Genomic DNA, 21,084 nt, shown 5'->3' with positions numbered 1-21,084 from the left:
AAAAAAAAAAAACGGGGGGGAAGGGGGTAGGGCGCACTAAACTGTAATGAAGCACCAGGAAGGAAAGCATGACTTAATTATTTTTCTAGGGTGGATAATGAATAAATTAGCCACACTGCTAGCTTGCCATTTGTATAGAATTTATTACTTTTTCTTTAAGAAGCATATCATGACAAAGTCAATTTTTCTCCTGACTGCAAGCTGATTGATGGGGCAATGTCTGGCCGCGAAAGACTTCCTCTACATCATTGTTTGGGTGATGTTGATATCCTAAAGAGAGTTTGAAGTTTTCTTGAGTTCATGCTCTCCTATATAATTACAAATGACAAGTATGTTAACTCTTTTTTACAAGCTGTCTGATCATGTAAACTACAAAGTGAATAACTTATATGTGACCAAATGCATATACAATTTGGGGTGCTAATACTTACTATTTTTCTTGGAAGATTGCACAGCTATGCTGGGAAATGATATCACCATTACGGCTAGAGATGAGTGGGCCTTGTAGGGTATTACTTTTTTTTTTAAGTGAAATGTGACAAATCAAGTCTCTAGGCTGGAGGAATTGATTCATAATTTTTTATTTTATATCATGCTGGTGATTTATAAATTGAAAATGAGCCTGCAAGCCTCTTGTTATCTTTGAAATAGTCTGTATTTTGTTCATTAAAATAGTTACATGTATGTAAAAAAGATATATCTATATATTAAAATTGTTTTCTTTAACGGATTTAACCTGGCTGCCTACTTACATTTAAGATAGCAAATGGAAAATGAAAACAAACAGTAATCTAAGCTCAGTGTTGCAAAATGCAAAACCAAGTAATATTTATTTTCCTTCTTGCAATTGTACTTTATTTTCTTTCTTCCAAGTTTTTATTTAAACACCAGTTGGTTAACAGTGTAATATTAGTTTCAGATATAGAATTTAGTGATTCATCACTTACATACAACACCCAGTGCTCATCGTAAGTCCACCCCTCAATCCCCATCCCCTATTTCACTGACCCCTCTGGTAACCATCAGTTTGTTCTCTATAACTAAAGGTCTATTTCTTGGTTTTCCTCTCTTTTTCCCCCCTAATTCATTTGTTTTGTGTCTTAAATTCCACATATGAATGAAATCATATGGTATTGTCTTTCTCTCACTGACTCATTGGAGCTAGAGAGTATTATGCTAACCAAGCAATACTTTTAAGCACTCAAAAGGTCTTGGTAGTTAAGTATCAAGAAAGTCTATTGAAGAAAATACACACATAACTCTGTCTTTCCTGTGTGTTTATTTTTAAACAGTCTTCTAAGTAGTACTTTTAATCAATTGAAGAGGGCACAAAATGCTTGTCTCTTTAGAAAGTGATCTTCAGGGGCGCCTGGGTGGCGCAGTCGGTTAAGCGTCCGACTTCAGCCAGGTCACGATCTCGCGGTCCGTGAGTTCGAGCCCCGCGTCAGGCTCTGGGCTGATGGCTCGGAGCCTGGAGCCTGTTTCCGATTCTGTGTCTGCCTCTCTCTCTGCCCCTCCCCCGTTCATGCTCTGTCTCTCTCTGTCCCAAAAATAAATAAACGTTGAAAAAAAAAATTAAAAAAAAAAAAAAAAAAGAAAGTGATCTTCAACTTCTATTTTCCTACAAGGGCAAACTACTAGTGTTTGCGCAAGAGGTACAAACTCAACCCTCTGCTAAAAATTTCTTACATAATAGAGTTCTTATTAAATTTAAGAAATATAGATGTTTTAGTCCTTACAGTTATATGAAACTTTCAAGCAATTTTTTTTTATTTTATGGAAACAATTTCATAAAATAATATGTTTGTCAAATTTAAATTCCAAAGAAATGTACATTTTCTGTTTGCTGTCTGAAATTAGTTGCATTGCTAGGGTTCTGCCATCCTATTCCATAACAGATAAACTATTTGGAGGTTTCTTTGACCGTAAAAATGCAATTATCTGTATTCATACCATATTATATATATGTGCAAACCAAATACATACAATCACACACAAAAAATTGCATATTGAAAATTTACTACGTGTCCATTTGTTTCCATTTTATGTTGTATTAACAGCAAAGCCTACATGCTTTCTTTAATTGAATACTACCATATTTCCTGATAATCTTGCCTTGCATGTAATGATTTTCCAGTTACCTAAAAATGCAATATCATACTCTTTGACAGTAGTAATCTCTTTTTTTTTTTATTTTTTTATTTTTTTTTTAACATTTATTTATTTTTGAGACAGAGAGAGACAGAGCATGAACGGGGGAGGGTCAGAGAGAGGGAGATGCAGAATCTGAAACAGGCTCCGGGCTCTGAGCTGTCAGCACAGAGCCCGACGCGGGGCTCGAACCCACGGACCGTGAGATCATGACCTGAGCCGAAGTCGGCCGCTTAACCGACTGAGCCACCCAGGTGCCCCCAATAGTAATCTCTAATGATGTGAGAAATCTGTATTAAAAATAGACAGAGATGATAAAGACATGATGGTCACTTTTAGGCCTAGATCTATTGTATAGACTAAGATCGATGATGTCACAGTACCTCAAAGTAACTCAATGACTGAATCCAGTCCTTGTGAACATCTCCATGTGAGAATGTGCACTATATTACAAGAATAAAAAGTCTTTACTCCTAGGGTTAGGAAATCATTTACAGTTCTCTGATATTATCCTGCATCCTCATGACCCAGATCATCCCCAAATATCTGTAGTGCTATAAAAGGGCTAGGTTGTTTCAGTAATATTTTATTTGATTATAGTTCTGGGAGTGAATATTCCTTGATCCTTGATTTTCTCTCTCCAATATGCATTCTTCTTTAAGGCAAATGCCCCCACTCTCAGACTTACATTTGTTTTTGTTTTGTTTTGTTGTGGTCTTTTTTTTTTTTTTTTTTTTTTTTTTTTTTCTGTTCTCAGATTTTTTTTCTTCCAGGAAGCTAATTCCCTGTGCTGAGAAGACACAAAGTTAGGAGAAATGAGCAAGAAAACACAAAAATCTAAGGAGAAAATCAATTTTTAAATGTTAAGTGCCAAGTTTATAAAGTTAAGATGAAAAACTGTCATTACAATTTAATGCATACAAATTATCTATTTGATGATAAACTAAATATCTGTTCACAGGAGTAAGACTGAAAATACAAAGCACAATTGATGCTATAAGGAACAAAGGGATAAAAGTTAGGAGTAGCTACATAATTTGTGCATCACAGTGCATAATGTAAATGCAGTGCCCATTTTTCATAAAATATTAACAAGTTCTAAACAGTGAGACCACAGTATTAAATCAAGCATTGGACCTAAGTGCAGTGTTTTCTGCCACTGCAGAAATTGGATGCATGTGAATCTGGCCTTGATTTAAAAAACTATTGTATAGGTTTTTAACTTCATGGTTTTTTTGTTTGTTTCTTTTGGTTAGTTAGAAATTACTATGTAAAATACCATTAATGCAGTAGTTAAAATAATATGCAAGCCTTAACTCTAGTAGCTAATGACATGAAGAAAAAAAATAGTAAGTTTGATTTTTCTCTTCCAAAACCTCTCATGGAAATCCATTTTATTCTATTTAACACTGGGCCTTTGCCCACAAGCTTTCTCTATGGACTAAATCTATTTTTGCCTTTTCTTTCGTGGAACGGATACCTTTTCTTATCTATTTCCCTTCACATGGAGGCACTCCTTTGGCTTCAGTGATGAGTATAAAAAGCCTGAAATAACTTTGGCTACCTCCAGGAAAATGAGACTCCTCTTAGTGCTTAATTTAGAAAGCTATCCTTTTTATATCTCAAGATCACCCACAAAAATTTGATTTTCTTTTTTGCTTCAAACTTTGGAATCAAAAAGTATAAACACACTTTCTTACTATTCTAGGTAAAGGAAAAATGAATTCTCTTTCTAATTTAAACTATAGAACTGCTTTTAAAATGTGTACCTCCTGAAATTCTAACCTATTTCCTTGAAGGAAAAAAATTCAATGATAATAATTAAATAAAGGATGGAATTCTTACTTTAAATCCCTACAAACTATAAGAACTGGTATAAATTTGATTTTATGACTATATTTTTGAAATCAAATTAGAGAACTTAAAGTGCTAGAACATTCTGCCTAAATTTAAAGTTTTTCAATTCCTAAAATGCCATATATTTCTGTTGTTGTTAGAAAATTCATTTGGGAAGACGTGATACCATAATCATTAAGTTGTGTTATTTACTGAGACCTGATTGTTAAGGACCTCAACTAAATTTTTAGGATTAACAAAACGTGTGTGTGTGTGTGTGTGTGTGTGTGTGTGTGTGTGTGTAGTGGTTGTTTTAAAAGACAATATCTATTTAAGATATCCACTAATTGAAAGTAAATATTTTCTGGCACTAGAAAACGATAATTTTAAAGTTTAGCCATCATTTGCCTTAGGAAAACAAGACTACAAATGTAATTTTTGTGATATTTTTATTATATTACAACATCACAAACATAAATATTATAAAGATACTAAAATGTACTGCTATAAATTGTAACATCATTTTACATACCAAAAAAACCACGAATCCCAATAATAAGATTTAATATTGATAAAACTTGGTTATCTAACCCATAGTTCATATCCAAGATTTATCAATTGCTTTAGGAATGTCCTCTTATAGATATTTTTATTTCCAGGATCCAATCTAGGATCAAGCATTTCATGTGATTTCTGTGTGTAATTTCTTCATTTTTTTTTTGAAATGATTCTTCAGTCCTTTATCTTTCTTGATGTTGACATTTTTAAAAGTAGTATAGACCATTTATTCTGTAGAATGTCCTCATTTGGTGTTTGTGTGGTGTTTTCTAATGAACAGATTCAGGTTATATATTTTTGGCAAGAATACTACAGAGTGGGATGTCTTTCTTAGAGCATTGTATTAGAGGTGACAGGATGTTGATTTGTACAATGTTGATGATGATAATTCTGATCATTTGGTTAAGGTGACAATGACTAGGTTTCTCTATATAGGGTTACCATTTTTTTCTTTTTGTAATTAATAAGTGATTTATGAGCAAATACTTAGAGGCTATGTAAATAATCTGTTTCTAATTAAACATTCACTTACCAGTTTTAGCTTCCACTGATGATTTAGTGAATAAATGATCACATTTATTCATCAATATTTATTTTTTGGCATTTTGTCATTAGAAAGGGATTTTCTTTTCCCCCTTTTCTGTATGTTTACTTTATATACCTAATAAATTAGAAAAAGAGAACATTGATAACATAATGAATATATTAAATCGGGTCCCTCAGCAAGCAAGTATTTTAATGTTATCACCCTAATTTAACAAGCAATATTAACAACAAAAGCTATTTTAAAGATATAACAGTTGTTGTGTATCATGATAAGAAGTTATAGCCATGGACAACACTGAAATAGAGAATAAAGAAGAGGAGGAGGAATAAGGTGAAGGGAGAGGGAGAAGAAAGTAAAGGGAGGAAGAATGGAGGGAAGAACAAGAAGATAAGGAAGGAAGAGGGAGAGAAAGAAAAAGAGGTTAGACAACAAGATAAAGGAAGTTGAATGAAGACAGTTCTTTAATGTAGTTAAAATTGAAGCTATGATTGAATTATATCACTACAATTTCTTGTCCAATAGTGGTAATTTTTAATATTATTCTTGGGATAACAACAAAAAGAACAGCATTCTATCTGCCCTGGTACACTCACTTTGAGAAAGCTGTCTCCACCCTTGCCACCATGTGAGCTAGACTAAGTCTCTGGAGACCACAGGAGCTTGAACACATACCAGACATGGATTAGTTCCATGTTTTCCCAGTTAAAAACTATTGCTGCATCAAATTTTTTTACTGATAGACATTTATTTTTAAGAATACAAAAATTAAGAACATACTGAGTAAAGAATCAAATTAAGAGTTAGTAATTTTAGCATATGATTGAATAATGTGTGAAAATTGTGAGTTAATTAAATAAGTTATGAGTCATTTTAATCTGCACTCAATTGGTATGACTTTTCAAAGTAGAATAGATCACAGAGCATTTTTATACAATTCAAACCACCCAAGGAGCTAGAACATAAGCCATCTGTTTATTTATTTTATTTTTTATTAGTATCATTTATAATATTTAAAATCTACCAGAACAGGAATTTGTATGCCATTGATAGAATAAAAATAAGCCACGTACATATTTTTAAAAAATATTTCAAAGACTAGAGAAGAGTGAAACAGATTCTCCTTTATAACTTCCATTCTTCAACACCATCTTCCACCTTCCCCAGATAATAACATTTATTCCTTGAACAGACTTCTAAGAAAAGTACTTATTCACATACTGTCAATTATTATATATTGAATTGTCCTGTCTTGCCAATGATTGTTTTTTTTTATGTTGTTAACTTATTTGTCTCATTAAAAAGTAACATTATTCACTGAAGACAGAGTAGAAAGTAGAAAATATACCTCAAGTAAAAAATGTAAAAAAAACACACAAAAAAATCCCATAACAGCAGTATCCATAACAGGCACAGTTTAATATAGCACATTAATTTTTAGTATATGTTTCCTAAGGTTCCAGTTCTCTCATAAATATTCTTTATTATTCTCCAAAATTCTTATTATAATTTTATTTTGTCTATCAATATCTATCTATCCCTACCAACATACCTACCCAATATAGCAATTTACTTTCACTTTGAATTTTAATATGTATTATTTTCTTTAAATTATATTTTTGCTCTTGGTAATATATCAAGTAATATTTCCCTTCAGAATGGAATAGTATTTTAAAGTGCATGACATTTTAGTAATTTCATAGTTCTTTCAGTGAAAGTATCTTATTTTTTTATATTTACATGTTTTACTTTTCACTAGTGTAATTAATGTTATAATGACATAAAATGATAAAATTGTATAAAAATCTTGTATATATCTATGATGTTTTCTTTATAATTAAGGTATTATAATAGCTATTATAATAATAGTTAAAAGTTGTTCAAAAATATTGGTTTCACATTTTTTTTTTCAAAATTCTGTACAGAAAACGAATTGACAATGCATGATCAGAATAGTTTGGATTAAATGGAGATGTCAGTGTTTAAAAAAAATCTTTGGGGTACCTGGGTGACTCCGTCTGTTGAGCGTCTGACTTCGGCTCAGGTCATGATCTCGAGGTTCATGAATTCGAGCCCCGCATTGGTCTGTATGCTGACAGCTCAGAGCCTGGAGCCTGCTTCGGATTCTGTGTCTCCCTCCCTCTCTGCCCCTCCCCTGCTTGCACTCTGTCTCTCTCGGTCTCTTAAAATTGAATAAACGTTAAAAAAAAATAAAAATAAAATCTTTGACTCACACAAAAGACGGTTGGTATGGTTAAAGTTAATGTCATCAAATAATTTTCTGCTTTCATTAAATATAACACATACAGTACCTCATTTCTTTGATAGCTGGGGTATGTATGTTCTATTTATCTGCAATCAATTTCTTTTATGTGTTTACACATTGATTCTTACTAAACAATTTCATTAAACTACTTGCTATGAATTTGCAAGCATTTGATACTGTTCATGCTTTTATTTTACTATCAAATATTCTGCAACTATGTTATCAAATTTTCTGTATCCTTAATTTTTGTATTTTTATATATGATATATTTTCTTTTGCCAGTCAAATCTTCCAGTCACTTAATTCATATTTTTCTATTCCTTTTGTTTTTAGAAAGCACTTGGTTTCCCTGAGATCAGTTGAGTATCAGTCTGTTTCTTTCTGTTTATGATTTTATTTTTACATACTTTTGGATGTAATAAAACTAAATATTTTCCCCCAAATAAGGTATTTTAGCATGCCCCTAGCATTTGAAATATTTCTTTCATCAAAACTAAAATTGTAGGGCACCTGGGTGGCTCAGTCGGTTGAGCGTCCAACTTTTGATTTCAGCTTAGGTCATGATCCCAGCATCAGGGGTTGCAGCCCCACATTGGGCTCTGCACTGAGCATGGAGCCTGCTTGAGATTCTGTCTCTCACCCTCTGTCTCTCTCCCCCCCTTGTGCTCTCTCTCAAAAATAATCATAAAAAACCTAAAATGTTTATATGTGCTTTAGCTTTAGCTTTCTATTATATTCCTTTAACTATCTATGATTGTTCAAGGATCACAGTGTTTTGATTAATTTTATTAATAGTATAATCTGATAGGCCAAAGGGAAAACCCTTGAATTTTTTCCGTTAAATTACTATTCCTCCAATTTTCTGTTTTTTAATTACAAAGGAATTAAATTTAGAAATTCATATGTGGATGATTAGAAAATAAGTCTTCCCACCGAAGAAGCTTATCTTTTCTTCATTCCTTTCTGTCTTTTTTTAGCAATAATAATTTTATTACAATTTGTTGACCACTTATATGTACAAGGTATGTGCAATGTAGTTTACAAATATGATCCATTCCTTTTGTAAGTATTTTGTTTAGAGTTTATTTTGGGCTAGGCCCTCATGTAGGAAGCTGATAATATCCGGTAATAAAACAGTTATGCTTTCTGCTTGATGCTTAATCGGAGAGACTGTTTCTGATAGAAGAGACAAATCTGGAAGGAAGTGAAGGAGGAAGAGGAAGCAGCCTCTAGGTAATGTTATGGGGAGGCAAATTCTTTCAATAGGATCATCAGAGGTGCCTCTTTAAGGACAGATGCGTCCTTGAGGATCCTAGGATCCCATGAACTGCAACCAGCTTTGGTGGACTTTATCAGAAAGAGGAATGCATTTGGATAGCTAACAGAATTAATGGGAATTCTGAAGAGCAAGGATTGAAGAATGGTAAGAAGAAACGAGACCAGAAAGCAGCAGACAGTATTTAAGTCCCACTGCAGGACTGTTTGTGGCTAGGAGGCACCGCTTGCTGCTGGATGTTTGATTCCATCTCTACACCCTGGCATTGCAGCAAATAATCTGTAATTATTCCTGCATCTTTGTGTAACTTCTTCAGACTCAAGAGTCTTAGGTGCAAGCATCGCTGCAGTCTAAGTTTAATGCCCATGCTCAGGCTACCAGGAAGCAAGGAGAAGGAATGTTTGTTGCTTTCACCTTTCCCTCCATTGTGTGTATTGGAGTCCAGTCACCAGTCAAGATTCACATAATATGAGATTTTGCCAAATCGTATTTCAGATATTGGCAGGCAAAAAAAGAGAAAAAAGTTCATTATTTCTTGACACGAGCTATAATTTGGATGTAGAAAATGACTGCAATGCAGAAATGACAAGCAAATACAAAGGCAGGGATGAGATTAAGACCTTTGAAAACAAAAACGGAGACCGGAGTTTATGGAACAATATATGATCTACGTTATTTTTGAGATGTTCTTAATCATACCATAGGAAATCTTTCTAGATCTAACATTGAAAGCATGTTTTATTTTATTTTTTATTTTATTTTATTATTTTTATTTTTTTTTTGAAAGCATGTTTTAAATAAGATTATGTGAATGCTTGGGTAAGCTTAAAGAATTGCTGTATCAATTTTATTTTTTTATTTGTATCAATTGTAATCATCTATTTCTTTTTACCTTTTCCCGGTAATTATGGTGATGTCCATAAAAATTTGTTGATATAAAACTGTTTATTTTAATATACTCCTTAACCTTATTCTCTATTATTTTATTCATAGATTGAAAATCTGTATTTAAAAGAAAATTTGAATTTTAATTATGTTAATGCTCTATCAATTTTAATAATAATCTCAATGAACCCGGATTTATGGAATCTTTTGAAAATATTGTTCTTTATATCTAGAACAAATCATATAGCATGGGAAATATGTATATACACATATTTTTATGCATGTATACATATACATATGGATATATATATTTTTTAATTTAAAAACAATATCTCATAAAACTGTGTGCAACTTCCATATTTTAATTCACATGTCTCATTGACTACTGACTGGGAATGATTGACAAGTGTGAGCTCTGGTGGCACCTTCCTACATCCCCCCAGGCAGAGCTTAAGGGAGCTGCAGGTGCCTGTAGGAGTCATAGAATAAGTTTGGGGATCTCCAAACTTTCTCTGCTTTTAGTAGTATTATTATTGCTATTGCATCAGGATTTGAATTTTTAGAAATGGCCATATATGTCGTGCTTGACCTGGATCTTTTGACTTACTTGAGGTCCTTGAAAGGATTACTGCTAGGTAGATGAACATGCTGACAACCCATTCCAAAGTTATTAGACATTTGATTGATTCATCACTTCCTTCATTGACTGACACAATAACTCAACAACAATTTATGAAACTTTTTCCTACTATGTGAGTATAAGTCATGGAGTCTATAACAGATTGTTTCCTGACCCAAATGCTTACTAGTTCTGTGCCCTGGAAAATTACTTAACTTCACTGGATCTCAGTTTCTATATCATGAAATGATGGTAACAATTTTATCATATTGTAGACTTTTATTTTTAAGCTAACATATGGCAAATTACACTTATTTTGGTGTATAGTTCTAGGAATTTTAGCACTTGTATAACAACCATGAAAAACAGAGTACAGATCAGTCCCATAACCCCAGAACACTCACTGTTATCTCTTTGTAGTCATACCTTTCCCCTATAATGAACTCCTAACAACCACCAATCTTTTTTATAACCTTGTACTTTTGAAGCCATTATACAAATGAAATGATACAATATATAAACCTTTGAGACCCAGTTTTTCATCTAGGATTCAGCCTTTGAGTTTCGTACAAGTTGTGTGCATCAGTAGTTCAGTCTTTTTTATATACGAGTTCATTCCATTGCTTGGATGTATCACATTTGTTTTTCAAGTATTAGCTCATTGAAGAACATTTTATTGTTTCCATCTTTAGGTGATTTTCAATAATCTTCCTATAAATGTTCTTGCTCATGTTTTTGTGTACACATGTTTTCATTTCTCCAGAGTAAATATATCTAAGAGTGGGATTAATGGGTCCTATAGAATGTGTATATTTATTAGAACTCAAGCTGTTTTCTAGAGAGGCTGTACAATTTGCATTCCTACCAACAGTGAATAAGGGAGTTGCATTCCATTCTCATTGGTACTTGATATTGTCATTTTTTGGCATCCTAATAAGTATAGTGATAAACTCATCATGGTTTAATTTCTGTTGACTTAATGTCTAATAATATTGAACATTTTTTCATGCATTTATTTATTATCCATATATTACCTTTGGTGAAGTGTCTTTTCAAGTCCTTTACTTGTTTTTAGTTGGGTTGTTCTATTTTTTTTTTAACTGTTGAATTTTTTTAATTAAACTTTATATTTGAGAGCAGTTTAAATTCACAGAAATATTCAGTGGAGAGAACAGAGAACCTCCATATACCACATGCCCCACACACATACCAAATCTCCCACTATCAGTACTCCCCACCACAGTGGTATATTTATTACATTTATTAAATTATATTTATTACTGATGAACCTGCATAGACACAGCATTATCACCTAAAATCCATAACACACCTTAGGGTTCCTTCTTGGTGTTTTACATTCTTTGGGTTTTGACAAATATATAATGACATTAATCTTGAGGAGTCATACAGAATATTTTCAGTTTCTTAAAAATCCTCTGTTTTCTGCCTATTCATCTGTCTCCTCACTAACTCCAATAATGACTACTCTTTTTGCTGCCTGCATAGTTTTGCCTTTTTCAGGATGTCAGATAGTCGGAATCATACAGTATGTACCCTTTTCAGATTGGCTTAATTAGTTATATGCATTTAAGTTTCTTCTGTGTCTTTTCATGACTTGGCAGCTCATTTCTTTTTAGTATTGAATAATATTTTGACTCGATGAACCACAATCTAGTCCATCTTGTTTATCCATTCATCTAACAAAGGACATTTTGATTGCATTTTACATTTATTTATGATACATTTTGCGTTAAAGTTGTAAAGGGTATAAGTTTACTTTTTTGCATGTGGATGTCCAGTTGTTCCAGCACCTTGTGTTAAAAAGAATATCTGTTCTTTATTATGTTGAATTTGCTCATTTATCAAATATTAACTGCATTTATGTAGGCCCTCTATTCTCTGTTTCATTGATCTGTGAGTCGTTTCTTTTACCAGTACTACAGTCTTGATTACTATTGCTTTAGTACGTCTTAAAGTCAGAGAGTGTCAATCCTCCAACTTTGTTATTCTCCTTCAGTATCGAGTTGACTATTCTGGATCTTTTGCTGTGTCCATAGAAACTTCAGATTAAGTTTGTCAATCAGTGTTGAATTTTGAAAGTTCTTTATATATGCAGATACAGATCCATTTTTATTGCATAATTTATAAATATATTCTCCCAGTTGATGGCTTGTCTTAATTCTTGTAAGACTTCCTGTCTCAGAGTAACATATTTAATTTTGATGAAGTACAATTGATCAATATTTGCTTTTAATGATCATCCTTATGGTGTCATGTGGAGCTTTTTCTTCCGTGTTTTGTAACAGATGCCATTTTTGATCTATAGTTCATTTAGATTGAATGTCTCAAAGGTTGTGAGAGTTAGGTTGAGGTTCATTATTTTTCATGTCAATTTCAGTTATTCCCACATTATTTGTTGAAAAGATTATACTTTACTTATTGAATTTTCCTGGCACTTTTGTCAAAAAAAACATTTGGCCATATTAGTGTGAGTTTATTTCTGGACTCTCTTTCTGTTCTATTGATCTATATAGCTTCCTTTAAGCAATACCACACTGACAGCAGTGTAATACATCATAAAGTCATATGATAGTAATCCTCCCATTTTCTTTTCTTTTATTTCCTTTCCTTTTCTCTTTCTTTCTTTCTTTCTTTCTTTCTTTCTTTCTTTCTTTCCTTCCTTCCTTCTTTCTTTCTTTCAAAAGTTGTAGGTATGCTAGATTCTTTGCTTTTTTACATAAACTTTATGTTTTTATCACAAATAATATTCCATATATTTTCTTTTTTGTAAATTTACTTATTTAAATCAAGTTAGTTAACGTAAAGTGTAATATTGGTTTCAGGAATAGAACCCAGTGATTCATCATTTGCATAGAACACCCAGTACTTATCCCAACAAGTGCCCCCCTTAATGCTCATCACCCATTTAGGCCAAACCCCACTCTCCTCTCCAGCAGCCATCAGTTTGTTCTCTGTATTTAAGAATCTCTTATGGTTTGTCTTCCTCTCTGTTTTTATCTTATTTTTCTTTCCTTTCCCCTATGTTAATTTGTTTTGTTTCTTAAATTCCACATATGACTGAAATCATATGATATTTGTCTTTCTCTAACTGACTCATATAAACTTTACAATAAGCTTGCCTATATTTACAAAAATCTTGCAGGGTGTTTACCCTTGGATTGCATTAAATTTGTACATCAATATGGGTTTAATTGGCATATTTACTATGTTGAGTCTTCCAATTCATGAATATAGTTTGTCTCTTAACTTACTTCAGTCTTCTAAAAAATTTCTCTCAATATTTTTTTTTTCAAAATATAGATTCTATGCATGGTTTGTTAGACTTTTACCTGAGCATTTTATTTCTGGGGCTATTATAAATGGTATTATTTATTAACTTTAGTTTCCAATTGTTCATTGCTAGTATATAGAAGCAGAATTGATTATTTTAAGTTGAACTTGTATCCTGAAACCTTGTGAAATGTACTTATTAGTTTTAGGAGTATTTTTTTTAATTACTTGGGATTTTCTATGTAGATTCACATTATCTGTGCATGGGTACATTTTCTAAATTTTATGCATCTTATTTATTTTTCATCCCTTATTACACAGGCTAATACTGCATGTATGACATTAAATGGGAGTGTTGAAATTAAATATTCTTGCATTGTTGCCAATATTCGAGGGAAGATTTTATTGTTAAGTATGATGTTAGTTGTAGGTTTTTTGTAGATGTCCTTTATTAAAATAAGGAACTTCGCTTCTGCTCCAAATTTACTGATATTACTAGTTTTTATTATGATGAGATACTGAATTTTGTCAAATATTTTCTCCCCATCAACATATATGGTTATGTGATCTTTCCTCTTTAGAATTTTAGTATGTTCACTCTGTTAGATGACTTACGTTGATTTAGTGTTTGGATATTGAGTCAGTTTGGCCATCCAGGGCTAAACCTTACTTGGTCATGGTGTGTTTTTCATCTTACATATTGTTGGATTCAATTTTCTAGTATTTTAAGTTTTTATATCTATATTTTTATTGGTCCACAATTGCTTTTTTTTCTTTACTGTCTTTGTGTAAATTTGGTAGCAGGGTTATAATGGCCTCATAAAATGAGTTGAACAGTGCTGCTTCCTTCTATTTTCTGGAAGAGATTATATAGAATCAGTGGCACATTTTTTAAAAACATGTTTCATAGAATTCATCAGTAAACATTTGGCCTATAGATTTATTTTCTAAGAAAGTTACTAAGTATGAATCCAAGTCCTTTAATAGTGAGAAGATTACCGATTCTCCTGACACACTCTATGTCCACTCCGATGGCCATATCTGGGTTTGGAGCTGCAATGGTTCCAAGCCAGGGGACACAGAGAGGGAAAATAAAGTAAAATAACCATAAGTTTAATTTTAAGTCAAATTTTGGTCTTCTTCCCTACTTGGCCAATACTGTTTACTTCCCAGAGTCCATAAAGAGTTACTCCATGAATTCTGCCTTGCTTTCACAGCTACATTTAATGGAGAGACAAGATGGAATGTGCTTACTTCTCCTTATCTGACCCTGGTATCAAAATTATAGCACATTAGGTTCAATGTATTAATACATGAAAATTTCTTTGACTAGTTCCTGAAAAGTAGCTAGTGCTCAGTAAATGGCAATTATTATCATTGTTACTATTGTCCTGCACTGATCTAAGAACTGGGATGCATTCTCTGCTTTCATGGAGCTTATAGATTAGAAGAATAGATAGATATGAAAAAAGACACAAATCATTAGTTATCACTTTGAGAAGTGTTGCAAAAGAAGACCGGGACGAGACCATCAGAGTATCATTTTTGAGTGAACTCGTTTCATGACTTTGCATACATGGATGTGATTGTCAGTTATTGGGGGCCACAACATATATTTTGGCTATTCAAGGAATTAAACACTCAGTGTGTTATCGGGATATTTTGAAATTACAAGTACATTTACAGACCAGTTGTATTTTATAAGACTTTTTACTGTTTTATTTAATAATTAAATTAATGACTTCATTTTAATGTCTACTCTCTGCCAGTATTGAATTACTTTTTTATTCAGGTTATCTTAGCACTTGAATTATATCATCTGATCATCATCTTTTACCATTCTTTTGATCAAATGGCAAGATAAGTTCCTGGAGTGTATCCAGTACACCAATATTAAACATTGCCTACTGACTTCCAGAGTACTGGGCGAACATGTGAGAAGAAAGGATAGTGGCAGACCTCCAAAGCAGCTGCTCTGTGGTGACATGAGATAGAAGGGCCTTACGCAATTTTAGCAGAAGGAATGCTATTAGAAGACATGTGAGAGAAACTTCCGGTTAGATCCTGATACTGGACAGAGACAGTGGCAGAAAGTTGGCTCCTCAGATATGAATGTATGTACCCACAATCTTCCCACATGTACCTTTTGGAAACCAAAATAGCACTATACTAAAAAGCTGATGAGAAACTCTTTATACATGCATTGCATACATTAATACAGATTTTCATATCACAAATAATAGGACAGAAGCTTTGTGCACAATCTACTCTAATGCTTATTTTGTAGAGGAGGCTTTAAAAAAAAGATTTTTAATGTGTTAATGTATGCCAAAGTTCCTTAATGGAGCCATATTTCTTTCCACTGAAGGACTTTGGACATGCTCCCACACCTTTTACTTGAGCTTTACATAAAATTGATTTTGTAACTCAAAACTCACTTCCTAAGGGAAGATTTACCTGAATAACCACAAGGGTCAGGTAGTTTGCTTTCATAGATTCTAATACTTTCTAGTGGCACTTAAGCAATAATCTCTTTTGCTCACTATTGTAATCCTTGTGCCAAACACTTAGTAGATGCTTCTTAAATTGATAATAAAGAGTGTAATTAACCACAAGTAATTACCGAGCACTTAGTAAGCATTAAACACTCTGTCACAAGGATGAACAAATATGATTTATGCTGTAAAGATGTTTACAATCTAATATGGAAGAGCACACATGAAAGAAAAATAAGCCCACCTGAATTCTGTCCTTGCTATCCTTCAAACACATGAGCTGGTAGTGGTACAATTGCCAAGAAGGCAGTGGGCAGTCTTCTGGATAGAGTAAATGACAGAGCTTGACAAGAGAGGTATCACAGGAAAACTATCGTTGAATTGAAATATGAAGAAAGTTTTCCTCCATGTACTAGAAATAAGCATGCTTTTCTGAGTGTTTATAAATATTTATGTATATATAATATATACACATTTATGTACAGTATAAATTTGTGAAAGTGCTTCCATGTTATCTACATCATGAATGTGTGTATGTAACATATACAGTAAATGAATACCCATGTGTATCTTTAATATATACATATGTAACTTGTAATTTTAACGGACTAGTCTATCAGCGTTATTATAAACCACCTCCAGCTACCTAGTGGTGTGTCGTGTATCAATTAAGACACCTTGAATATATACTTTCAGTACTGTAGTAAGAGAAATTTCCCATGTATCTTTTTAATTTTACCCCAATTTAACCATGGCATAACCATGGTTTTTACTTACTTCTGGCAAAATGTGTTGCAATGAATTGTATACCTAAAAAAAAAATTTATGAAATCAATCATTCCATGATCCAGTAACTATTATTATCTGGGTACCCTCTTTAATGTTTGTCAGTCTTTTCTGTAAGATAATATCGATTTGAACTTTTAATCCTCTCCCAGAGAAAACAAGAGTATCAAAGTATGTTATTTATAATGACTATTTACAGAAATAACCTTGCTATTAATCAGGCATAGTTTGTCTTAGACTTCAATTATCAATCAGACTCTCATGACCTTTTTCACTATTCTAGTGTCATGGTGTCTCAGCCACAATCTTGAAGTTCCTTTAATCCTATCCTCTTGCATAATGATAAGATTTATCCAACAACTTTATAACTGAAGCATTCTGCATAGAACCAACTGAGAATATTTTTGTTCCTGCATCTGGGTATCACAGAAATGGAGTGACAGCAATGTGATTGGAAAAAAAAAAAAAAAACACATCTGCATCAGTGTGCCTGGTTTTTATTCTGTCCATAAACTCAGACAAGTTTATGGCTAAATAAGGGTACCCATGAGTCCTAAAATTTCACTTTTTCTTTTATATTGATAACAGAAGAAATTAACTGTTGAGGTGAAAAAAGAAAAAAAAAGTCAAATTTTTAAGAGCAAAGGCTTTTCTCCTTTACCTTATTTAGCCTGAATAAATTGTAATGTCTTCAAGTAACACTGTGGGGAATGCATTTTTTTTATTGGCCTGATGGTGATCCACAGGTGCAGGTAATTGCAGACACATCTAGATGAACTCTAGCATCACATCTGTGCTACAGAAAATGTGCTAACGGAACAATAAAGAGATAAATGAAAGTTCTGTTCACTAAGTGGACTTCTAAGCCTCCGTGTTAAACTTCCCTTCTTCCTACTCTCCTTCGTTCTCCGTTTGATGATCTGTATAAAGCCCTGGATGATTAAAGATGTACCTCCCTTATCTTTGAATTTAAGAGGTGTATTTTAAAATAAGACTACACCTCTTTGGGAATATATTACAAAACTATTAGCTTAAAATTATCTCTTTTATATTGAGAAGCATGTTGGAAGATGACTTAAAAGTTTCTCCATCATTGCTTTTAATTACTGATAGTGTCCCAATAGTTTCTTATCAGATTTTATAAATAATACAATGAAACTTTAATATGGCCTATGGATTTTTCAACATGTATTCCTTTTAAGCCCTTAATATTTGAATAAGTTATCACATTGACATTAACTTTCTAAAAAACTATCAACTGTTAAGTATTAGAGGAGGAGCCAAGAAAATAGACTATCTCAGTTTTCTGTGAAATGTCTAGAAATCCACATAGCTGAATGCTCAGTACTCATCAAGAATGATTATGGTGGCCTTTATTTTTTTCAGTTTATTTATTTATTTTGAGAGAGAGAGAGAGAGAGAGAGAGAGAGAGAGAGAGAGAATCCCAAGCAGGCTTTGCTCTGTCAGTGTAGAGCCTGATGTAGGGTTCCATCCCAGGAACTGTGAGATCATGACCTGAGTCAAAGTCAAGAGTTAGATGCTTAACCAAATGAGCCACCCAGGTGTTCCTGTGGTTACTTTTATTTATTAAACTCTTTTCAGGAATTATTTCTTTAAATCCATTTGTTCACTCTTTGTTTTAATTAAAATTTTTTTTAATTAATTAATTTATTTTTTAAATATATGAAATTTATTGTCAAATTGGTTTCCATACAACACCCAGTGCTCATCCCAACAGGTGCCCTCCTCAATACCCATCACCCACCCTCCCCTCCCTCCCACCCCCCATCAACCCTCAGTTTGTTCTCAGTTTTTAAGAGTCTCTTATGCTTTGGCTCTCTTCCACTCTAACCTTTTTTTTTTTTTTCCTTCCCCTCCCCCATGGGTTTCTATTAAGTTTCTCAGGATCCACATAAGAGTGAAAACCTATGGTATCTGTCTTTCTCTGTATGGCTTATTTCACTTAGCATAACACTCTCCAGTTCCATCCATGTTGCTACAAAGGGCCATATTTCATTCTTTCTCATTGCCACGTAGTACTCCATTGTGTATATAAACCACAATTTCTTTATCCGTTCATCAGTTGATGGACATTTAGGCTCTTTCCATAATTTGGCTATTGTTGAGAGTGCTGCTATGAACATTGGGGTACAAGTGCCCCTATGCATCAGTACTCCTGTATCCCTTGGATAAATTCCTAGCAGTGCTATTGCTGGGTCATAGGGTAGGTCTATTTTTAATTTTTTGAGGAACCTCCACACTGTTTTCTAGAGCGGCTGCACCAATTTGATTTCCCACCAACAGTGCAAGAGGGTTCCTGTTTCTCCACATCCTCGCCAGCATCTATAGTCCCCTGATTTGTTCATTTTGGCCACTCTGACTGGCGTGAGGTGATATCTGAGTGTGGTTTTGATTTGTATTTCCCTGATGAGCGATGTTGAGCATCTTTTCATGTGCCTGTTGGCCATCTGGATGTCTTCTTTAGAGAAGTGTCTATTCATGTTTTCTGCCCATTTCTTCACTGGGTTATTTGTTTTTCGGGTGTGGAGTTTGGTGAGCTCTTTATAGATTTTGGATACTAGCCCTTTGTCCGATATGTCATTTGCAAATATCTTTTCCCATTCCGTTGGTTGCCTTTTAGTTTTGTTGATTGTTTCCTTTGCTGTGCAGAAGCTTTTTATCTTCATAAGGTCCCAGTAGTTCATTTTTGCTTTTCATTCCCTTGCCTTGGGGATGTGTCGAGTAAGAGATTGCTACGGCTGAGGTCAGAGAGGTCTTTTCCTGCTTTCTCCTCTAGGGTTTTGATGGTTTTCTGTCTTACATCCAGGTCCTTTATCCATTTTGAGTTTATTTTTGTGAATGGTGTGAGAAAGTGGTCTAGTTTCAACCTTCTGCATGTTGCTGTCCAGTTCTCCCAGCACCATTTGTTAAAGAGACTGTCTTTTTTCCATTGGATATTCTTTCCTGCTTTGTCAAAGATGAGTTGGCCATACGTTTGTGGGTCTAGTTCTGGGGTTTCTATTCTATTCCATTGGTCTATGTGTCTGTTTTTGTGCCAATACCATGCTGTCTTGATGATGACAGCTTTGTAGTAGAGGCTAAAGTCTGGGATTGTGATGCCTCCTGCTTTGGTCTTCTTCAAAATTCCTTTGGCTATTCGGGGCCTTTTGTGGTTCCATATGAATTTTAGGATTGCTTGTTCTAGTTTCGAGAAGAATGCTGGTGCAATTTTGATTGGGATTGCATTGAATGTGTAGATAGCTTTGGGTAGTATTGACATTTTGACAATATTTATTCTTCCAATCCATGAGCATGGAATGTTTTTCCATTTCTTTAAATCTTCTTCAATTTCCCTCATAAGGTTTCTATAGTTTTCAGCATACAGATCTTGTACATCTTTGGTTAGATTTATTCCTAGGTATTGTATGCTTCTTGGTGCAATTGTGAATGGGATCAGTTTCTTTATTTGTCTTTCTGTTGCCTCGTTATTAGTGTATAAGAGGCAACTGATTTCTGTACATTGATTTTGTATCCTGCAACTTTGCTAAATTCATGTATCAGTTCTAGCAGACTTTTGGTTGAGTCTATCGGATTTTCCATGTATAATATCATGTCATCTGCAAAAACCGAAAGCTTGACTTCATCTTTGCCAATTTTGATGCCTTTGATTTCCTTTTGTTGTCTGATTGCTGATGCTAGCACTTCCAACAGTATGTTAAACAACAGCGGTGAGAGTGGACATCCCTGTCGTGTTCCTGATCTCAGGGAAAAAGCTCTCAGTTTTTCCCCATTGAGGATGATGTTAGCTGTGGGCTTTTCATAAATGGCTTTTATGATGTTTAAGTATGTTCCTTCTATCCCGACTTTCTCGATGGTTTTTATTAGGAAACGTTGCTGAATTTTGTCAAATGCCTTTTCTGCATCGATTGACAGGATCGTGTGGTTCTTTTCTTTTATTAATGTGATGTATCACGTTGATTGATTTGTGAATGTTGAACTAGCCCTGCATCCCAGGAATGAATCCCACTTGATCATGGTGAATAATTCTTTTTATATGCTGTTGAATTCGATTTGCTAGTATCTTATTGAGAATTTTTGCATCCATATTCATCAGGGATATTGGCCTGTAGTTCTCTTTTTTTTACTGGGTCTCTGTCTGGTTTAGGAATCAAAGTAATACTGGCTTCATAAAATGATTCTGGAAGTTTCCTTCCCTTTCTATTTTTGGAATAGCTTGAGAAGGATAGGTATTACCTCTGCTTTAAACGTCTGGTAGAACTCCCCTGGGAAGCCATCTGGTCCTGGACTCTTATTTGTTGGGAGATTTTTGATGACTGATTCAATTTCTTCATTGGTTATGGGTCTGTTCAAGCTTT

This window comes from Lynx canadensis, chromosome C1 (assembly GCF_007474595.2).
Source record: "Lynx canadensis isolate LIC74 chromosome C1, mLynCan4.pri.v2, whole genome shotgun sequence".
NCBI classification, from domain to species: Eukaryota; Metazoa; Chordata; class Mammalia; order Carnivora; family Felidae; genus Lynx; species Lynx canadensis.
Note: the sequence above shows the minus strand (reverse complement) of the source record.